General features: G+C 39.4%; 1 protein-coding gene across 2 annotated transcripts in view; it reads right to left on the reverse strand.

Moving 5' to 3' along the window:
• The window catches only part of Amph (amphiphysin), a 213050-nt gene that overhangs the window by 136132 nt on the left and 55686 nt on the right, over positions 1 to 21232 (reverse strand). The gene's annotated exons all lie outside the window — the stretch shown is intronic.

Here is a 21232-nt window from a genome sequence, read left to right on the forward strand (position 1 = left end):
TATACATGTTCTAAATTATTATACTGCACCCCAAAAATATATTTAAACATTATGTGTCAATTAAAAATGAAAATATATGTGTCAGCATGCAAAGATGATCTAAAGCAAACCAGTACAATTCATTCTACCAGAAACAATGTTCATGATAAGCAAATTTGATTATACTAATCCCACAACAATGGGTTTTGCCAGCTACAACACTTTTCAGGAACATAAGCCCTGCAGTTGGCAAAGGATAATTATCATTAAAAAGTGTTTAGTAGGATTTTTTCAGCCTTTGACTAAATGCATTTCAAAGGGCAGAAGCTGTTTTTCCATTTTAATGATTCCAAAACTTTTGTCATAGGAGATTACATACATAGTTTCATCAATATTATGAAGAGATTGATTTTCTCTTGTTGCAATATCAAAACAATAACAACCAGAATCCAAGAAGACTCTTTCAAAGAAACTAATTCTAAAATTTTTAGAATTGCATTAAAATGTAAATTAAACTACCAACACTCAGAACCCCTTAGATTTGGGAAGAATAATGTTGCTGAATTTACTAAGTTTGCTAATGTTAACTGCCAAAATTTTTTTGAAAAAAAAAAAGAATAAAGAAAGTTTGCTACTGCCCACTCCCAGTTCCTTTAGAAGTCAACTTACAGATTGGAAAACTAGAAAGTTGATGACTTACTTCTGTCCTACTAGAAAGGCAGTTTCATCCAAAATGTTTAACTTTAACACCTTATAAATCTTAAGTAAAAACAACCAACCACAAAACAACTAACTTCCTATCAGTTTTATTCCATATTCATGGAGAAATTGAATTCCATATGGGGTCTCGGTGATAGGCACAGAGGACCTAAGATAAAAAACACCTGAGGCTGACTGTGTTTCTAGGACAAAACCTCTCCCCACAGACTGCATCCTCCTGAGATGATTCCTTTACATTTACTGGTTCCCACACCTAATGATACAAAATAATACAGAAGTACTTCTCTGCCTTCTATTTGAAAAGGACCCAGATATACCTGCTTTCTAAAATGTTAGCTCTTTTCTTCCCACTCCTATTTAACTCCTGTTAAAGCCATAATTTATAATACCTAATACTTGAGATAATTTTGAAGTCTGATCAATATAATGTCCAGTTGATCTAAAAGAAGCAAACAATTTCAAACCTTGTGATTGTATAGCTTCCATGAATGAATCAGTCAACTTGATGAGTGTGTTCAGTAGTAAGTGGAACCAATTCCTTGCTGGCTGGAGTCTTTTCATCCTGCTTACATTTCCTCCTCTAAAACCATGCCACTCAACATGAGTCTGATCTCACCAGCAGTATCAGCCTCCCCTGGGTGCCTGCTAGACATGCAGAATCCCAGGCCACCCCAGAGTGGAATCTCCACTTTAACAACATCCACAGGCAATTCATCTTGCACTGAAGTTTGGAAAGCTAACTCTAAAATGACAAATTTCATATAGATACAGACAAAGATCAGGATAATTAGTTTGAATCTGTAATGATCACAGAATAGCACCCTGAATGCTATGATAAATGAATGCATGATCTCTGTTTAGTGTTTCTCACATTTTCTTAAAGCAGAGAACTGAACTTTTTTCCAAATGGTTAAGTGTTCTAGATGGTTGAGTGGGTTCTGAGTGTTGGTAGTTTAATTTACATTTTAATGAAGTCATCACAATTAGATTTTTGTAAAAGGATGATTCTGAAAACCATTCCATAGGAAGGGAATTATTCTGATTAGTCACTTTTTTTTCCTCAAAAATGTGAACTTCTGGCTCAGTGACATTCCACAGCTTCATATAAATGAAACAGTAACATCCATGAAGTTTTTCCTGGCCTTGACCCACAATGGTAAATAGTCGCTGGCCTTGCTCAAATCCCCTGATGAATGATCCTGCCCTTTCATGTGGAAATAACAACTGAAACCAGATGAGCTACATCTGGTTTTGGATTTCAGAACCAATGTTTCAAGCAACTCAAATTGCAGGCAGTGACTTTCAATATCAGGTAATCGCAGTTTAAACTAAAATCAAATCTATGTCAAATGTTCCATAAAGATGTTTGCATAAAATAAGACTTAATTCAATAGTTTGCATGCGATACCATCATTAACACTGCACCAATCTTTCCTTCTTTCTCTGAGACACAACAGCAGTCAAAAACCAAGCATCCTCTCAGCTCTTGGCTGTGAATGAAGCACCACATTTGCCCCATGCTAGGCATCTACAAGTTTTAAAAACAGCCTTTGCTACCTTCAAACTCATAATTGGGAAAATGCAAGTTTCTCTCCCCATCATTGCTTTCTATCCTTCTTCCCTTATTTCCTCACCTTTTATTAGGATTCCCATAACTGACTTTGGTAGCATAAAATATTCTTAAATTATTCTGTGAAAGGGGGCCAGAATTAGCAAGAGAAAGTTTCATTTTGTAGAAGTGTCTCTCTAATGTATGTGAAGGGCAAAAGCAACTTCCAGGAATGTGCAGAACCTCAAACCTCTCCCTGTATTGTCCATGGACCTAGGACCCTGTGGGAAGAGTCAAAAAGACCATGGGAGAGGAGGAGAGGAGGAAAGGAGGAGAGGACAAGGCGAGAGGAGAGGCAGATAGATACTGGCTGCACATCCGAGGGAGGCTGCTTAGGAATGTTAAGAAACAAACTTTGAAGAAAACTGACATCTTCATCTGTAAGGGTCCCGCGAAACGTCGGAGAAAGAGACCACCAAGTGACCACTCATGCAATTGGCAGAAGGGGGGATTTATTGAACCAGCATGCTGGGGCTCCGTGCCCACTCAAGAAGGGAAAGCAGCCCAGAGCCCCGAGCAGGGGCTGAGCACTGCTTAAGTACACTGTTTGGGGAGGGCGGAGGGCTTTGTATACATCAGAACAAATCATCATTAGGCGCGGGAAAATTGAACAACAACTCCTAAACCTGATTAGTTCATTCATTGGCGGGAACAGGTCAGGCTGGAGTGATAGGTCATTCCTAAGGAGGGGGTTACATTTAAACTGATTGGTCCAGGCCCTGCAATGACTGCGTGCAACCACACAGACCCCTTCAGTTATTAAACAACCAGACAATCAGGGGAAATGTTTACTGGGCGGTTCTAAGCATTGTCTTAACAGCTAACTCAGACCTTGCAGCTTAGAAACTTTTACAACACCCGGTCTTTTACCCTTTAACTTTTACGCTTTAACTTCAATTTCTTTTACCCTTACACATCATGCTCAGGCTTCCATGTGTGTGCATGAGCAACTGTAATGTGCTTTCTTTCTGAATGCAGACTGTATCTCCACTCGGTGAGTGTTAAGGGCCAAACTAAAAGGTTACAAAACTAATTAGAAAGTCCAAAGATAAACTGTATAAACATAAATAATTTGCTCTATAAAGTATCTAGGAAATAAGATAACTTCATCTAGCCTCATTATTGCCAAGTACATTTCAAATTCCTAAAAGGAAAATGTAGAATGTTGTTTTCCAATTTCTTTTTCTTAATGAGAAACTCTTTTATTTATTAATATGGGACATGTTAATTAGTTTTAATGTGATTTATTTTTTTTTCAATTTTCTTCTTAGTTGTAGATGGGCACAATGCCTTTATTTTATATATTTGTTTGTTTATTTATTTATTTATATGCAGTGCTGAGGATGGAACACAGTGCCTCACACATTCTAGGCAAGTGCTCTACCATTGAGCTACAACCCCAGCCCCTCCAATTTCTGTTTTGACCAAAGAACTCTTTGGCAAGACAATCTCTACCAAGCACACCTGGGTGAACCCCTGGATGGTACCAGAGACATCCACGAGCTGCTTCAGGATCACCTGGCAGGCCTCTGATGCAGAAGGTCAGCAGCAAAGGTCATTCTGATGAGCTACAGAATTGCTCTCATTTGACTGATGTAAGCAAATCCTTAAACATATTCCAAATGAGTCATAATTTTAATATCCAACTTTTATGACTCTCAGAAGTGAGCCATGACTCAGCAACATAAGCTCATAATTGGATATCTCAATCTGACCAGGTACTAGCTCTCAGGTAAGTCACCAAAGCTCTCTGAGTTCTGTTCCTCATCTGCTTACCAACCCACATCTCAAAGCCTTCTGAAAACCACTTGTTACCAGAGTCCTTATATTATAATCCCTGCCAGGGACATTTAGGATACTGGGACACATGCATCAGCATCATAAATTTTCCTGTGTTAACAATTCAATATAAACTGGCATCAAATAAGGGACATAAGAGCTTTGGAGAAGGTCCAAAGCCAGCTCTGCCCAGTCTAAGCAAACATTTTGTCACCTTCTCCTCTTCTCCATCACCATTTCACCATATAGGTGACAAAATAAATGAGGTACATAAGATCATCTGTGTAACACACATACATTGGGACCTTCTAAAGTCAAAGACCTAGCTTTTATCTAACCCCAAATCCATTCTCTGCCACCCCTGTGCCCTGGGGACTGACCCAATGTACTGGTTCCCCCAACCTCCCTGGCCTCAACTGCCACAGGTGGACCAGGGGAGGTGAGCAGGAAGTGAATGGCCAAGGCCCTGATCCATTCCTGCTGTGAGCTGTTGCTGGCAGCAATTAGGTTCCTTCACACCTGTCTGGAGACACTTCCTTTATGACTGCAGCTGTCCCTCAATCCAGTTATACCATTTCCTCCCATATCTCTTCAGGCCTAGGAGTGCTTACAGCTTCTTGCTGCTGTTACTGGTCTCTGGAAAGCTTCACATCCACTGTTGGTTCCCCTAACACTCCTACACTTCTACAAACTGTCCATTCAGCAAAGCCTCTTGAGTCATCTGAGCTGAACTCTGCTTCCTGCCTGCTGGGCCCAGCTGACAGAGTACTGTTTCATTTCTGCCTGAGAATCACTGTGCCGGTGTGACCATCATGAACTCAAGAGCAGTTCAGACCACCTAGTTGCAGTTTGAAAACAGATATGCAAATATACATAGTCACAGAACAAAAATGGTCTCCCAGAATTGGTTGGAGGAGGTTCAAACATTGACTTCTTAATGCACACCAAGTAATATGCAATTATAAATTATATGGAGTCAAATCTCTGGAGCTCCAATTTCAAAACAAGTCTGTGCTCTCGCAAAGACAATAGACATTAACTCAGGTTAAGGCCCTTAAAAATTGTCCTCCTGAGCTTTTGTTAAAGCTGATGGGGCCTTGACCGAATTTGATTTTGGTAAAATAAGATTCTTAAATGTTAACTGATAAATATTGGAGCCTGGTAGTTTTCATAGTAAGACCCTCTTGGAAGGGCTAGTGCTTCATGCTTAAGGTCTCATCCTTCAACTCTACAGGCTGGAAAAGAGCTTTGGCTTTTCCTACAGCAGAGGAGAGAGATCATTTACAATTTCCTCCAGAATTATTCAGAGTACTGAGGTTATTGGTGAAGTTACAACCCAGAAATCCTGGTTTCTTTAAGCATCACTAGATTCTGCCTCGAAAAGAAGCACCTCTCTAGGAGCAGACCCAGGCTGGTTCCTTTCTGCTGCATCACATTCATTACCCACACTCTTCTACTTCACCCACCAGCTGGGACCAGCTACCTGACACAGGGAAGATGCACAGAGCCACATTCCAGGCATTTTCATCAAGCCCACAAAAGCCTTGTTCCCTTTGAGGTCCAAGAGGGAACTTGGATTTGCTTCAACAATAATTTTGATGGCCTCTCATGTTTAGTAAATAACAGAGTAAACCTGGGACTTCAGTAAATCCAAGGGCATCCTAGACCTTCCTGCCTGTCCCAGATAGAAGTCTCAGGAGAACTCACAGTCATGTTCTCTAGGAGGCCTTAAATTAATACATGAATGTTGTCAGGGCATAATCTAATTCAATCGTTTTGTAGTATGATTTGGTAACATCTATCAAAATCCTTAAAAATATCCATACTTATTGTCACAGAAATTTTACTTCTATAAATACTCTCAAGAATTAGAAGAAGGGCACAGATATCTTTACAAGAATGTTCATTATTATAACTTATTATGGGAGAAAAAGTAGAGATAAATTATTTCAAAATAGAGAAGTCATTAAATACATTACTGGGGTTCCTATTTCTCACATTATGGTAAGCTAGAAATCTAGAACCACCCTCCCACCCAAATTTCCAGATAAAATATAATTAGCATTTTATATATATATATTGCTGAGCTGACAAGAAAGTCAGGAATTTCAGGTGGCCAATAAGAATGAATTGGGAAGCTTTACCCTTAGGGCATTTGTCACTGTTTTTACAGCTGCACTGGTTGTACTAATCAGAGATAAAACTTAGACTGGCTACCCCAGGGTGGGAAGTCTTCCAGGATACCTGCACCCTCTTCTCCCTGGTGCTGCCTAAAGCTGGACTCCAAAAGGCTACATTTTCAGTCACAGTGAATTAGCACTCTACCTGTGCTAATTAGCCCTTTACCTATGCTAATTCTCTCCAGAAGGACAGCATAAGAAAAATTGTCTGTTTTGCCCTTGCTACTGGGAAAATGGAAAGAAATATATTCCTTGAAATAGCGAGCACAGTTTGGCTGCACCGCGTGTGACGTGATCCTAGTACTGGCACATTGATAAAACGGCACAACCTGACCATCTGTAGGGTCAATGGAAGGAACCTCAAGCAGAGCAGTTAATTTAAAGCAGTCCTGCATGATGGTGCCTTCAGGGCCTGGCTTTGCCAAACACAAGTCCCCTCTGGATCAACTTAACTTTGGCCCCTTCCTCAAAGAATTTCCATGGGCAAGGTTCTAAGAAATATTGTAATAAAGATTGTTACACATAATAATAAACAAATATAAGTCCAGGATCTTCTAAAATGGAGAAAGAGTCACAATATTTTATTATGTGAAAAAGTTATAAGATAATAAGAAAATTATGAAGATACAAACAGATAGATTTACAATAGATAAATTTGAAGGCTGTGCAGAAAATATGTGAAGGTCAACAGAGATAGAATAAAGGGTTTTCTTACTTTTTTCTCAAAATTTTTAGGGCTTCCTAAACTTTGGAAATTAGAAAAAAAAATCTGTGAGACAAAATTTAACCTTGGGGAAAAAACAACCCAAACTTTAAGAAAACATTTGATCTAATTCCTGCCATCTTTTGGTTCCCCTAAATAAAATTCTACCAGAAGCATCAGTGTGAGCATTGTGTAAATTTTACTGTTATTAAACACCTTCTACATGCCAGACCCTGTAAGGCATAAGATAAAGTTGAAAAATACCCAGTCCCTGTCTTCAGGATCTCATGGCTAAGACAGGAATTCCAAAAGGAACAAGTATGAAACCCAGTTGTGCCTGATGGACTTACACACCAGGTACAGGGGGAAACTTGAGGGTAGGAGGGGGACTCATCACACAGGTTGGGTCAATAGTCAAGGAAGGCTTTCTGCAGGGAATGAGCCCTGGCCTCCATTTGAAAGGAGGAACAGAAGTGACTTGGGCAGGAGGGAAGGGAAAATGTGCCTCAAGCAAAGAAGACATATTGCCCCCACCTCCCGCCACCCCTTCATTCTGTCCCCAGCTCAGCTCTATCTTCTTCATAGCAAATACCGGTTGCCAACCTACATTGTTTATGCAGTTGTAACCTTGTGTGCTGTGTTTCCCTTTTTCCATCAGAAGTTTCATGGAGGAGAGGACTTTGTCTGAGATACTTCTCTATCCTCAGCAACTAAGACAGGGTCGAGCAGATATTGAGTGCTCACACCTTCATAGAATAAATGAAAGAGAGGCAAGAAACAGGAACACGGAAAAGTACAATTCTTCAGTTCATTCTTGTCAGAAGGTACAGCAGACTAGGACACCGGTCAAGGCTGGAAGGAGTCACAGATCCATTATTCCAAGAGCAATGGGAATCCCTTGAGGAGGTATGAATCAGAGAATGATATGGTCTAGGACAGCAGCACAGAAAACAGTAAGGTACAAAAACCATGGGGCCACTGAGATGGCTATGGTCATAGTAGGCAAGAAAGAGAAAAATGGAGTGAATCAAGATGCAGTACTAGGCAAATTCTTTCATTCATTCCACAACAACTTAACCTACATGCTGTTGCCTAAAGGAGACACAACTGTAGGCAGTGTCATCGTAGCTGTTGTCAGTGCCTAGGCTCTGCCTTAATCTCTGGTTTTACAGCTATGAACAGGACCAAAACCCTTCTCTCATGAAATGAATACTGTGAGATATAAATCTTAGAAGGAAAAAAAAATAATTTCAAGTAGGGTTTGGTGCTTTGAAGAAAAATAAAAGAAAGGAGAAAATAGATCCATGAGACGTTTAAGAGGTAAAAACTGCATGAGATGTTGACCACAAGGTTGCCTGGGCATTTAGAAGGCTAAACATTGACTTCACTGCTAAAGTAAAGAAAGTGTCTAGAAACTTTCTCAATAGTCCCTCCAAAGCACAAACTCAAGCTGATAGGTGTGCACACTGATAGTGTGGAACTTCCATGATATCAAGGCCTTTCACAACCCAAACGTGTTAAGTCCAGGTGAGGTGCACCTGGCCAAAAACCACAGAGTGAGATTCCAAAGAGAGAGGCTGGCCTTTGATAACTTAGTTCTTCACAGTGAGGGGGCCTAGTTTTAAATTGCATCTTGGCTTGTTCAGAGGACTGAAAATTTTCTACACCAAATGAATTGTCTCCAATGCCAAATTTTCCTCAGATTAAATCTGAGAACCATTTCAAACAGATTAATGCTCTTTTTAGTCAGCAGGATAGTGGAAAGAGAGGAACACCAGGGGAAGGAGGCAGGCAGGAGCACTGAGGTGAGGCAATGTTTTCTTTTGAAGGAATGTTTGTAGGTTAAGGGATGCAAAATAGCATGTTATATAACAATTTTCACATCTCCAAGATAGTTTCCTTTTTTAAAAAGGTGCTGGGTGTGTTCAGTGTTAGTCCTGTGACAGACACCTGGACTCTGGTGACCCAGAGAGGTCAAGATGGGGGAAAGGGTAGCTCAAGTGGGAAAGATAACCACTGTTTCTGTACTCAGCACCTCTGCACAGAGCAGACCTGCATTCAGAACCTTGTTTACCCTTCTTCCAGTTGTAGCCGCACCCCTTGATTTATCCTTGTAATGAAATACCATATGGGAAATAGTGAGATATATAGATCCTGAATCCAAGAACAGTTTTTGTTGAAAAACTCAAGTCACACAAGACATGCCCTTTTCATGTTCACTGTGTCAAAATATATAATGCATGTGTTTCCAGCCTTCTCAGAGTGCTAGCAGGCATGATATATACAGCTTGCTGGCTGCCAGCATTTTGCAACCTGGCCTGTGGGCAAGCCCAGCAGGCACACTGTGGAAATTACCATCAGGTCCCCAAGCCACATTTCTTCAACTCATCTCTTCATTATGGCAACAGCAAATGACAGAACAGTCAAAGGGTTGCCTAATTTACAGCTCACCCACGCAAGGTGAATACAGATGAAGGACAAAGAGGGACAAATCTAATTTTTAGGCTGGGGAACAAGAGACTGGCTTCTACAGAATGTCCTGGAAGAAAGCCAGACTTGTGTTTCCGCCACACTAGGTTTCCAATGGAATGGGGAGCCAGGTATCCCAGCAGTGTGCTCAGTCAGCCCTCCCTAACAATAGGCGCAGATGCCCAGCTGGAGCCCTGATTGTATTATGTAGAAACTAATGGAAGCCCCACCTTGTCTCACTGACAAATGGGGATGTCCAGTTTTAACAATATGAGTTATGGAATGCTTATGCCAAGATCTGCTTTGATTCACTTAAGCCTCAAAAATATTGTGAAGATAGGTACCATTTCGAGTTTCATCTTCCAAATGAGAAAACTGAGGCTCACAGGTGAGAGTAAATGATGCAATGTCACAAAACTAGTAAGTGGCAGAGTTAGGATTAAAAATCCCCAGCCTGTGTTTTAAAACACCCGTTGCTTCATTGATGCTGAACTTGTCAATTATTTCAAGTCAAGACACCTCATGTTCCTTGTGCTGATGGCACCTGCACACATGAACTGTTGTTTGGGATCACTTAACCAGGTCTTGACTGAGTTAGTGTAGGTCCCCTCAAACACAAAAGTAACATGGTAAAGTGTATGAGCCCAGACAGTTCTGTTTTGTAGGAAATTCTGCTAACTGAAATTCTGTGACTGCAAAAATTGACCTTTTCCTGTGTGCATGCTACTTTGCAACCCTTGTGAAGCTCCTCCCATGAAGAAGTGGATGCTTTTTCTCCATCCCTGGAATTTGAACTTGGCCATGTAATTTGCTGTGGCCTACTCAAGAATGTATTTTCTTCCTTGGGAACCTGGGAACCATCTCTATGAACAAATCCAAGATAGCATGATGAGGAGGCACATGCAGTGAAGTCACCCACTGTCTCAGCCACTAACTATTGGTAAAGTAAGTGGGGTCATCATGTACCATCAAGCCTCAGCTGAGACAGCCCAGATCATGAAAACTCCTCACCCGACCCACAGAATTAAGAGAAATGATGTTTGTTGTTTTCAGTCAATAAGTTTTGGGGGGGGCTTGTTCAACAGCACAAGTTAGCTGGCACAAGTACTTAAGAGAGTTCTGACATTTTGCCGGGGAACTTCAGTAGTACAGTGTGACTCTGGTTACCTTTGCCTCAACCGAGCCACACTGATGAGTTATCCCTCTTCAAGAGACAATAAGCACAATATATTATCTGTTTTGAAGCAGCTGCTTCAGGTTTTGAATTCAATTCCTCCTCTTAGGGGGTTCCCAAGCCTGCAAAAGCAGAGTAAAATCACTTAGCATATTTCCCAAATATATTTATGCATTAACTTGACCTCCAAATTCGTATTTTACTGGTCTGGACTGCAGCATGGCTACTTTGTTCTGTAGAATCAGACTGTTGTAGTCTAAATTCCAGCTCTCCAACTGGCTAACTGACATATTATTTTCATCACTAGTTCTCTCAAACTTGGGATGTCAGCAAACCTTATAAATCCATCCATTTATTAAAGAAAGTTAACCTCTCTCCCTGGGAAAGTTACTTTTGGCTAAGCACTTGACTTTTGGCTGTGTGTGTGTGTGTGTGTGTTGTACTGGGGATCAAACCCATAGTCTCACTCATGTTAGACAAATGTTCTACCACTGAGCTACACCCCCAGCACTTCTGGCCTTTTCTGAAACACATTCTGAATCTCAGTATTTGAAGGCTCTATTCCCAATATCATCAGCAGGCACATAATTAACCTCATAGGTCAAGAGGACAGCTGTTGCTATGTGAGATCTAAGGCATGTCATCTAACTTCTCATACATTCATCCTTCCCATCTGGAAAGAGGTAGGTTTTGAATAATGAGCTATGAAGTCCCCTGCCAGCTCTGAAAGTATGATCCTACACTAGTTACTCAACAATCCTAGCTACATTATCAATACCTGGTTCCTCTTGTGAGGTTAGGAAGCAAACCCTTTCTTACCCTCTGAAAAACATCATGCTTACAGCCCAGAAAGAAACAAACAGGGGTCAAGAAACGCTGAGTGCTACCCATGTGTCAAGCATTGTGCTAGGCACCTACCTGAGACAAGCAAAGCAAAATGTGGAGATTCTTGAGCTAATCACATTTAGAGGTAGAAGAGAAAATATATACTGGCAGGGCTATATGACTGCCACACAAGTGACCCCTAAAAAAGGGAGGAAGGCAGAATTATTTCAAGACTCAGATGAAGGGAGGCACTAAGAACTGAATATTGGTGTCCCTCCAAACTTTGCATGCTGGTACCCTAATCCCCAATGCATACGGCGGTGGACACTTTGAGAGGTAATTAAGTTTAGAGGAGGTCCTGAGGGTGGAGCCCTCATAATGGTATTGCACCTCTGTAAGAAGAGACCCCAGAGCTTCCCCTAATCCCCTGTGAGGGCACAGAAAGAAGGCCATTACCTGCTGTTTTTGTCAGCTTTTTCACTGCTGTGACTAAAAGATCTGACCAGAGCAATTTGAGGGAAGAAAAGTTTATTAGAGGGCTCACAGCTTCTTAGTCCACAAACTTGTGGAGGTCTTAGTCCACAAACAGTAGACTCCATCCCTTAGGGCTCAAGGTGAGGCAGGACAACATGGCAGAAGAGTGTAGTGGAGGGAAGCAGCTCACAGGATAATCAGGAAGCAGAGAGACTCTTCTCTCCAGATACAAAATATATACCCCTAAGTCACGCCCCCAATGAACCACTCAGCTAATCCCATTGGGGATTAATTCACTGAGTAGGTTCAGGCTATAATACAATCATTTTTCCTCCAAATCTTCTTACATTGTCTCACCCACATGAAGTTTTAGGGGACACCTCACATCCAAGCCATAACACCTGCAAACCAGGAAGACATTCTCATCAGACCCAGAATCTGCTGGTATCTTGATCTTGAACTTAAGAGAAATAAATGTCTATTGTTTAAGCCACCCAGGCTGTGGCATTTTGTTATAGCAGCCCAAGCTTTTATTCAACATACATGTACTGAGCCCCACCTAAAAGGAAGACTGTGGAGCTTACTGCTGAAGAGTTCAGGCTATGGGGGTCTTATTTGTAGATTTAAATCTCAACTATACTACTTTTCAGTTGTATGGCTTTTAGAAAATCTCTTTATCTCAGGGCTTTCCTCTTGCAGAGCCCATAGCCTCCCAGGAGAAGGGTGGTATAGCTATTTACCAAATACCAAAAAGTGAAATAATTTAATCATGATATGTTTATTAGTGGTGCCTAACCTTGAAATAAATAAATGAAAAAGGATTGATTTAGAAAGGCTTCTCCTTTAGAGCAGAGATAGTTTGGCTTTGAACAGCATTTATGTGTGCAATTAACAAGCTGCCCAGGTTGAGAATCACAGAAACTACAAATTTGTTCATTCACAGCTTAATGAGCATCTAATATATATAATGAGAGTTCTGAAAAGAAAATTTGTTTTAATGACTTTTCCTCAAAAATACATTTTAATACAAATAGATAAATACAATATGCTTAATAATTGGTTTCCCAACTGGGTACAAATGTACTTGACTTGCAGGTTCTGTTTATAAGAAAAGATGTTAACAGACTAAAAAAAACTCAAAGCAGCGTTCATGAAATTACCACTTTCTATTTAAAAATCTAAGACCAAAGGTCACAGGCCTCAAAAAGAAACAACAATATAAACAGGGGCCACCTTTAGAACAAATACATTTCTCAAAACTATCTTCCTTTATTTCTCCTTAACTCTCATTTTTTCATTTTTTGTTTGTTTGTTTCATTTTATTCCAGGGACTTAGCTGCTTTTCTAGCATTTTCTTCCTATTAACAGGTATAACTTCTTTTTCATTATAACCAAAAACAAACAAACAAACCCTAATGATTTGGAAAAAGCAACTTGAGGCAAAGGAAAATATTGTCCTAATGTTGCCAAGCTATGGAGGAGCTCAAACTTTCTTGAAGCTCGTTAGCTTGTTAACAACATGCAAGGGATAGAATTACTGACAATGCCCACTATCCCTAAGCCTTCAGATCACATTCTGCAAAATATGCAGAAATATGCTTTCATCAAATACATGTTAACTACCCTTGGCTTTCAACGGCAGCAAAACTGCACCATAAAGCAAAAACTTAAATTGAAAACACTGAGAATGTTTTGTACACAAGAAAATGAAGTTTTTATTTACAGTATTACTCTAATCCCAATAGTCATCGTCGTCATCATCATCATCATGATCATCATCATCAAACTATGGGATTATTATGACTCTCCTTTTGAATCTATGCCAAAAATTATATTTCTGTATAATTTTTCTATCACCATTTCAGGAACAATCAATGTTTCAACCTTCATTTTAGTTTTGATAGCATCTAAAGTTTATGTGGCAACTATAGCAATAAAATAGGCCTCAATGGGGATATTTATACATTTTATAAGTTACATTTATAGTTTTCCATCATATATTATTTTGATCTAGATTCCATTATCTCTAAAATTTTACATATTATACATTTTATATATTAAACATGGTTCCAAATTAGCTTTCCCAATATTTTTAAGACTAACCTAGTTCTTACTTATTAATGTTGAGGGTTTTTTTGTGCAAAGGCACACTAAATGAATTTAGGTAGACCATTGACATGATGTATAATTGCAGATATGCAAAGAATCCTTCCTTTGAAAGCCATGATTACTCCATAATGGATTAGAGCTAATATCTACCCACTCTCTTGTCACAGAAGGCTGCTTGAAGAATTAGAGGAGAACTACTGTTATGACTACTATAATTACTATGATTATTCTGATAATTCACTTTGACTTAATAGGAAAACAATGCTCTTTGATTAGTGATGTCTGCTTCAGGCACAGGGACAAACACAAACTGCCTATTTTCCATACCTGCCCCAGAACCTTGACAGATTTATTACACCTCTTGCTCAGTAGTAAGATATCTTGGTTTACATTGGGGCATGTAAACAGCAGGACCCATGGAAGAGAATGGAATTAATGAAAATCAAACCCTAGCACTAACAGATCCATCAACATGTAAGAAATGCCCAAAGGAAACTGGATGATTTTGAAATAGGTAGACACTGATTAAATGTCAAATGCACTCACGTATATATGCCTGCACATAGACACACATAGAGTAGCAACTGCTACTATACTATGCATGAGCATATTTTTGTCTCTTTGTAGTTCAGCTTCCAGTGACTCAGGAAGCAGAGAGCCTCCACAGCATAATGGGGCAGCAAGGAAAAGCTTCTAGGAGGAGCACAGGAGGATTGTAAGTAGAAAGTAACAAGGATGTGATTTTGGGGGTGTGGACCCTTTATTCCAGCAAGAGATGAAAGTGGACTCATCTGTGGTCTGATTCTCTTCCAGCTAGACCAAACCACCCTTAAAAAGTCAAAAAGATCTTTTCTCTCTTTAAAACACTGGAGATGTTATTGCAAGCTCCCTCCTGGTTCACTGGGAAGGAAAAATTAATTTAAACTGATATTTGTTGTTTCTACATCTCAAACAAGCTCAGACAGCCATGGAATAAAGCCAGTAGTTGGCTACATTCACTGCTGTCAACTAGTATACCTCAGCATTTTAGTTGCCCCCTTTGGCCACTGGGTTTTTCTGTCTACCCTCCTATATATCTTGGGGTGGATTTTCTCCTCTTCTCTATGTGCAAACCAGTCAGAGCACTCAGCCACATCATCTGACTCCCAGACTGCTGAGCTTGCAACCACCAGGATCAAAGGTTGTTCACTTTCAATGCAAGAATTTATTCTACGGCATCCATAATTCCCTCCTCTGCTGGAATCCTTCCAAGCAGGGATAGCTCATTAGTTGGCTAGATAAATTGCTCCATTTCCAGTTCTAATTATTAGAAATTTTTTCCTCCTTCTACTAACAATAATGCAAACAAGAGTATCAATGAAACTTCTCCATGTGCCTGCTAGGTGCTACATTTAGTGATTTACATGTATCGTCTCATTTAATAATCTAAACTAGCACTGCTAGTGAGAACTATAAAATTTTCTAGTGGACACATGAAAAAAATTGAACTAAAATTAATCTTCATACTATATTTAATGCACTATTTCTAAAATATTATCATTTTAATGTTTGATCAATATAGAGATTATTGATGAGATATTTACATTCTTACTTGTATTCATTTTTCCAAGTCAAGTATAAATTTATACCTAAAGCAAATCTTATTTCAAATAGGCATACTTTTTGTGTTCAATAGTCACACACGGCTAATGGCTACCATACAGGACAACCCAGCTCTAAACAATGGGGACACATATTGAGTTATGACAAAAACAATGTTTAGAAGAGCCCAAGCTCACACCTCTGGCTCAGAACCAGATTTGAATTCAGGCCTAACAATGTGGATTGTGGAACAACAAAGTGCATGCTTTTAGCTGGAAACTGTACTACCATTAGGAGATATGGCTTTCACATTGCACTTTTTAAATGGCATTCCAATGTTATAATCCAACTTGCATCTACTTTGCTGATAATAGTCTGCATAATATGAAAACTGAGAAACAATTTATTCTACCTAAGGCAGCAGTCTAGCCCAGAAATGACACTATGTAAAACTACTCTCATCATAGTATTTTATAAAAAGAAAAAGGAATGTACTATAACTGGCAAACAGCTAATTATGACACAACATTATGCATTTTACAATCTCAAAAGTAGTTTTTTAAAAATTACTTTACACTTAAGCAATTTCAAGTGCTAGCTAACGTTTTAATGTAAGTAGCTTAAGTTTGCATGTGTATTTATATTTATTATAAATACACAAAATACTGTGCTCAAGTGATTACACATTTGTACCTAAAGGAAATAAGGACCTGCTCATATTATATGAAAAACAGAACCTCCTGGTAAAAGTACCTGCCATTAGCACAAAACACAGAATTGGAAAATGAAGCTGTCGGGGAAGCAAAGGTAAGAAAATAGAATATAAAGAAAAATAAAGGCCAGGATCAGACTGCTTCTCTTTTTTTAATATATTGGTACAGTTTATATATAAAAATATGGGAAAGTGTGTGTGTGTGTGTGTGTGTGTGTGTGTGTGTGTTTAAGAAATGTGTAAGGACATTAGAATTCTGGAAGTCTTCTTGGATAAAATGCAAATCCTGGCCCAGGGGATGAATAGGTAGGGAGGTAATCACTGTGACAGCACCACTCTGAGTAGGCAGACCACAGCACAAAAGGCGATAGAAAAAAGTGACATTAATGTGCCTTTTGAGGTATTATTTATATGTTCTTTTTTATTAATATGGAGATGGAAGCAATTTTCAGGAAACAAAAAACCAAAATGTTCCAATTATGTTACATTTGTCAGGTCATAAGTTTCTTGGAAATAAATTTCTGACACAAATGAGTTACATTTCTTCCATCTAAATGGTAATTCGCCACGACAGCACAAATTTTACATAATGCTGCTCAGTGCAAATGGGTATGCAAGAGAGCCTGCCTGGAAACTGCCCTGGTGAGTCCCAGAAATTAGAGGTCCAGGTCTCCACATCTGTTGACAAGGCTCAGTCTCAACCCAAAAGCAGCCCTTGAAGGAGAAAGCATGCTCAAAAAAGTAACACACAAAGAGCAGCTTTAAAATGAGTAATGGATCCCATATTAGCAATCAAGACTCTGTGGTGATGTCGTCTTCAGGCTTCACCTTTGTTTTATTTTGTTGATTAGTGAAATAATCACCAACATTTCAGGAGTTTACAGGCAGCAGCTGGAAGAGTTGAGAAGCCAAAGGGAATAGTGAGGAATTATAAAATTAGCAAATCGAACAAAGGGTACGGGTGCTCCCACACCTGAACTGAATAGACAAAGGAGGAGGTGATGCTATAATAAACCCAGGGTCAAGGTCACCTGATAGAAGCAGGCACCGTTGACTGTTAGCCCTGGAAACCTACTACTGGAATAAAGCCACCCAAGATGAAGTGAGTTTGGGAGAAGTCCCCTTTCTCCGTATTGCCTGCTCTCCAGTCTCCCAATGCTACCTCTCAGCTAGAAGCCAACTGACACAGAGCCTGGGATATGAAGCCATCTCCAACAAAGAGGGCAGAGGAAGGATAAGGAAGGCTTCTGAGGACAAGCAGACCCAGCACCTGACAACATCTGAGCTGCACCACAGCACCACCATCTGACTCCAAGGACATGCTTTACTGTAATCTGCTTTGGTGTGGCGCCAACAGTCTATATCAAGAGAATGAAATGTGTCATTGTTCCCATTATTGACAAAATGGTGTAAGGACCGATACTCATTACACTGATTCATTTGAAGACTCCAAGGAGAAATTTTTCTGCTGCTCCCAGTACCAAAAATATTTGTCCTTCTCTTCAATAATTAGGGATGAGGATTGTGGAACTGCTCTGACTTCTAGAGCCCCACTCTCAATCCCAGCTTAAGTGTGGCTAACTCAGTCCTTCCCTGCTCTATTTCCACTTTTTCTTTTCTCTTATTTTTAATACTTGTCATTTTTTACTGTTTATATTATTACAAGCTGACTTGGTTTTGAAATAAGTAGGAAAGAAATACAAGAAATCCCCAAAGGGGTGTGCATGTATCATTGTGAACATGTGCTAATGACAACCATAAAATAATATAATAAATTGAAGGCATGAGTTTTGCTATCACACTAAACTGATTTTAAAGTCTAACTTAACTCTGTGCCTTGTCAGATGTCCTGCTGCAACTGTTTATTCTGTTTTTAATTTACTGTTTATTAGTATAAACACTTATGCTTTGCTTTATTGACCTATACACAATAGGCTTTTGTTTCTGTAACTTAATCTATCAATCCTTAATGGTTTTCTGCACTGGCTACAAATACAGGGAGCTCTTCCTGATCTAATAAGATCCAATAGATATTAATTTGTGTTTTCTCCTGATTGTTATATTGTTTTGATTGTTTTGTCCTGATTGTTTTATGGGTTCTTTAAATTTAAAAAAAAATAATGCTTTAAAACATAATAACAGCAAACAATTGTATAAAACCTACTTTATGCCAAACGCTGTCCTAAATTATAATTTTAAATAATAACCAACACAGTGACCCATTTAATTTTCACAACCACCCTAATGTAGCAGTTACCATTGTAATCCCCATTTTACAGATGAGCAAAGTAGAGGCACGCAGAGGTGAAGTAACTTGAGCAAAGTCACACAGCCAATAAGTGGTAGAGACAGGATCTGAATCCAGGTTCTAGAGTCTCAGTGCTCAAGCACAGTTCTATGCCACCCCCGAACTGGCTTTTTGATGGCAAGTATAAGGTGAAGGGCTAAAGTGTTCTTTCCCCACTAGCCTGCAAACAGCCCCACCAAAGTTAGTGGAACTATCCTCATTTTCCACAATTAGTGATGTTGACATTATCACATACATTCTCATTTTCTTTGGCATCACATACGTGCCAGACCACAGAGATGAAGCACAGCTTTGTTATTCTCACCATGCACTGCACACTAACTAGGACAACTGGGAAGGTAATTTATCAAAATCACACCTCAGAGACTTCTGTCCCCATGCCATCTGGCCAGCAGTCCATGAATCAGCCTTTCCTGTGTCCCCACTCAAGCAGCAGGTCCCTCAAGACACCTATGAACCCTCTATAACAACACTGAAAATTGGAATTTCAGCCAAACTACTGCCCTCTCATCAGCATTTCTTTAATTACAAGATTCAGAAAGCTGAAATGAGATTCATAACTGCAGCTGATGTTCGCATAGCCATGGATTGCCACTTAGGACAGAAAAAAAAAATGACTAGTCTGACAATTGTCACAAATAAACCAAGAACCCCACTACTCAGTATTTAGGGGATAAATACAAGAATTGAGAGAAGTGGTTACTAATGCTACCTTCATGTGCTAGGACTATGGGTGAGGTTTTGTATTGTATTTTTCGAGGCTTTCAAAATTTAACATTTGCTACTATTACCTGAGTTAAAACCATTATTAAGACATTTCACAATAACAAATAGTGCAAATGATCCCAAATTCCAGGTTTCCTGTTGTATCCTTCCCCTGTAGGCAAATGTGCTTTTAGCCCCACTCTGGGTAGACCCTCCACTGGGCACTGGGGATATAGAACCAAAAACATTTAGTCTTATACATCAAATTTGGCTTCTTAACCTAGAAGATATAGTCATAGATATTTGTGTAGTTAAATATTAATCTTTAAAATGGTTAAGAATGGACAAAATGAAGAGTGAACTCTACAGGTCAACGCTAGGATTCTAAGGGAGTCTTCAAGCCCAGCTTGATGCTCTTGCCATCTTGCCTGACCTACCTCCCACCCACTGCCCTGTAGACTGTGTTCTCCTGGGGGACTCACTGGGATCGGAGCCATACAGAGGAGATGGCTTCCCTACCTGTTCTCACCTAACCTGGTAGGGACATGATGGGAGGGGCCTCAGGGATGCCTTCTAAATGGACAAATACTTTATAAGCCTCTGGGCTGGACTGCTCATAAAGTTTCCAAACACCTGTTGAGATATGATACCATGTAAGATCAAGCATAAGAAGCCAGGCACAGGGCTCACACCTGTAATCCCAGTGGCTCGGAAGGCTGAGGTGGGAAGATCTCAAGATCAATGCCAACCTCAGCAACTTAGTGAGGCCCTAAACAACTCAGTGAGGCCCAGACTCTAAATAATATTTAAAAAGGGCTGGGGATGTAAGAGAAACTGAAAGTCCTTCACAGCATGCCTTTGAAGTGACCGTCTAATGCCAGAGAATAATAAACCTTTCTAAAGAACCCATTCCACTTTGGAAAAGTCTAATTTTAAAAAGGAAAGAAAGAAACAACAAAACGAAAACTTTCTAATATTGAGTTCTGCAACTCATTGCCCATAATTTCTTTTTATTGGTTCCTAGTCCATTTCCCCAGAGCAAAACTAATCCCTTCTCCACATGACGGTCCTTCAAATGTTTGATTTAATATCCTCAGATATTAAATTATGGCAATTTCCCTTATAATGTGCTCCTGTTATGTTATTGTTATTTTTTCTTGTTTTCATACTTACCCACCTGAGAATACCTAGAATGAACCATATGGGACCATACAGGAACTCATTTGAAGTCTGGATTAGATGTCCAGACAATCATGTAACCTCTGCCTTATTTATCATCTCAAAATATATAAGACAAAAGAAGGGGACATGGGTGGTTACTTACTGCTCTTTTCCATTTTTATTTCTAAAGGAAATGCTAAGGAAGTGGGACAGAGAACCGGCCTGAGCCTGAGAAATTACTGCTTAACTCTCTACTGTGTCTAACACAAGGAAAAGGTGTTGGGCATATGGTTACAAATATGGACTCTGCCACACATTGGTTGTTTGACATTGGGCTAAAATTTTCTTAGACTTTCAGGAATTAGTTTTCTCATGTATAAAATAGAATGATAATATCTACTTGACAGGGTTGCTTTCAGAAAACAAAAGAAATAATGCATCTGAAGCCCATGATATGCTCTCAGTGAGCTGTAATGATTATTATTATTTCTTAAAGAAGACCCAGATGGGGTTCTGGCCATCCACCTGATTCTCTTGTGTTCTACCTTTAAATCAACTATATAGAATGTGAGGAAATTTGAAAATGGATTATGTAGAGGAAATAAAGGATTGCTGTTTTCAACATAAAACGTTATTAGAGCTTATAAGTTCTACTAAACAAATAACATCCAAATATTAATTTTAACAGCTCAAAAGAAAGAAGAATAAGCCACAAGAAGCATACAGGTTTCAAAATGCATACAG

This window comes from Marmota flaviventris, chromosome 1 (assembly GCF_047511675.1).
Source record: "Marmota flaviventris isolate mMarFla1 chromosome 1, mMarFla1.hap1, whole genome shotgun sequence".
Taxonomy (NCBI): Eukaryota; Metazoa; Chordata; class Mammalia; order Rodentia; family Sciuridae; genus Marmota; species Marmota flaviventris.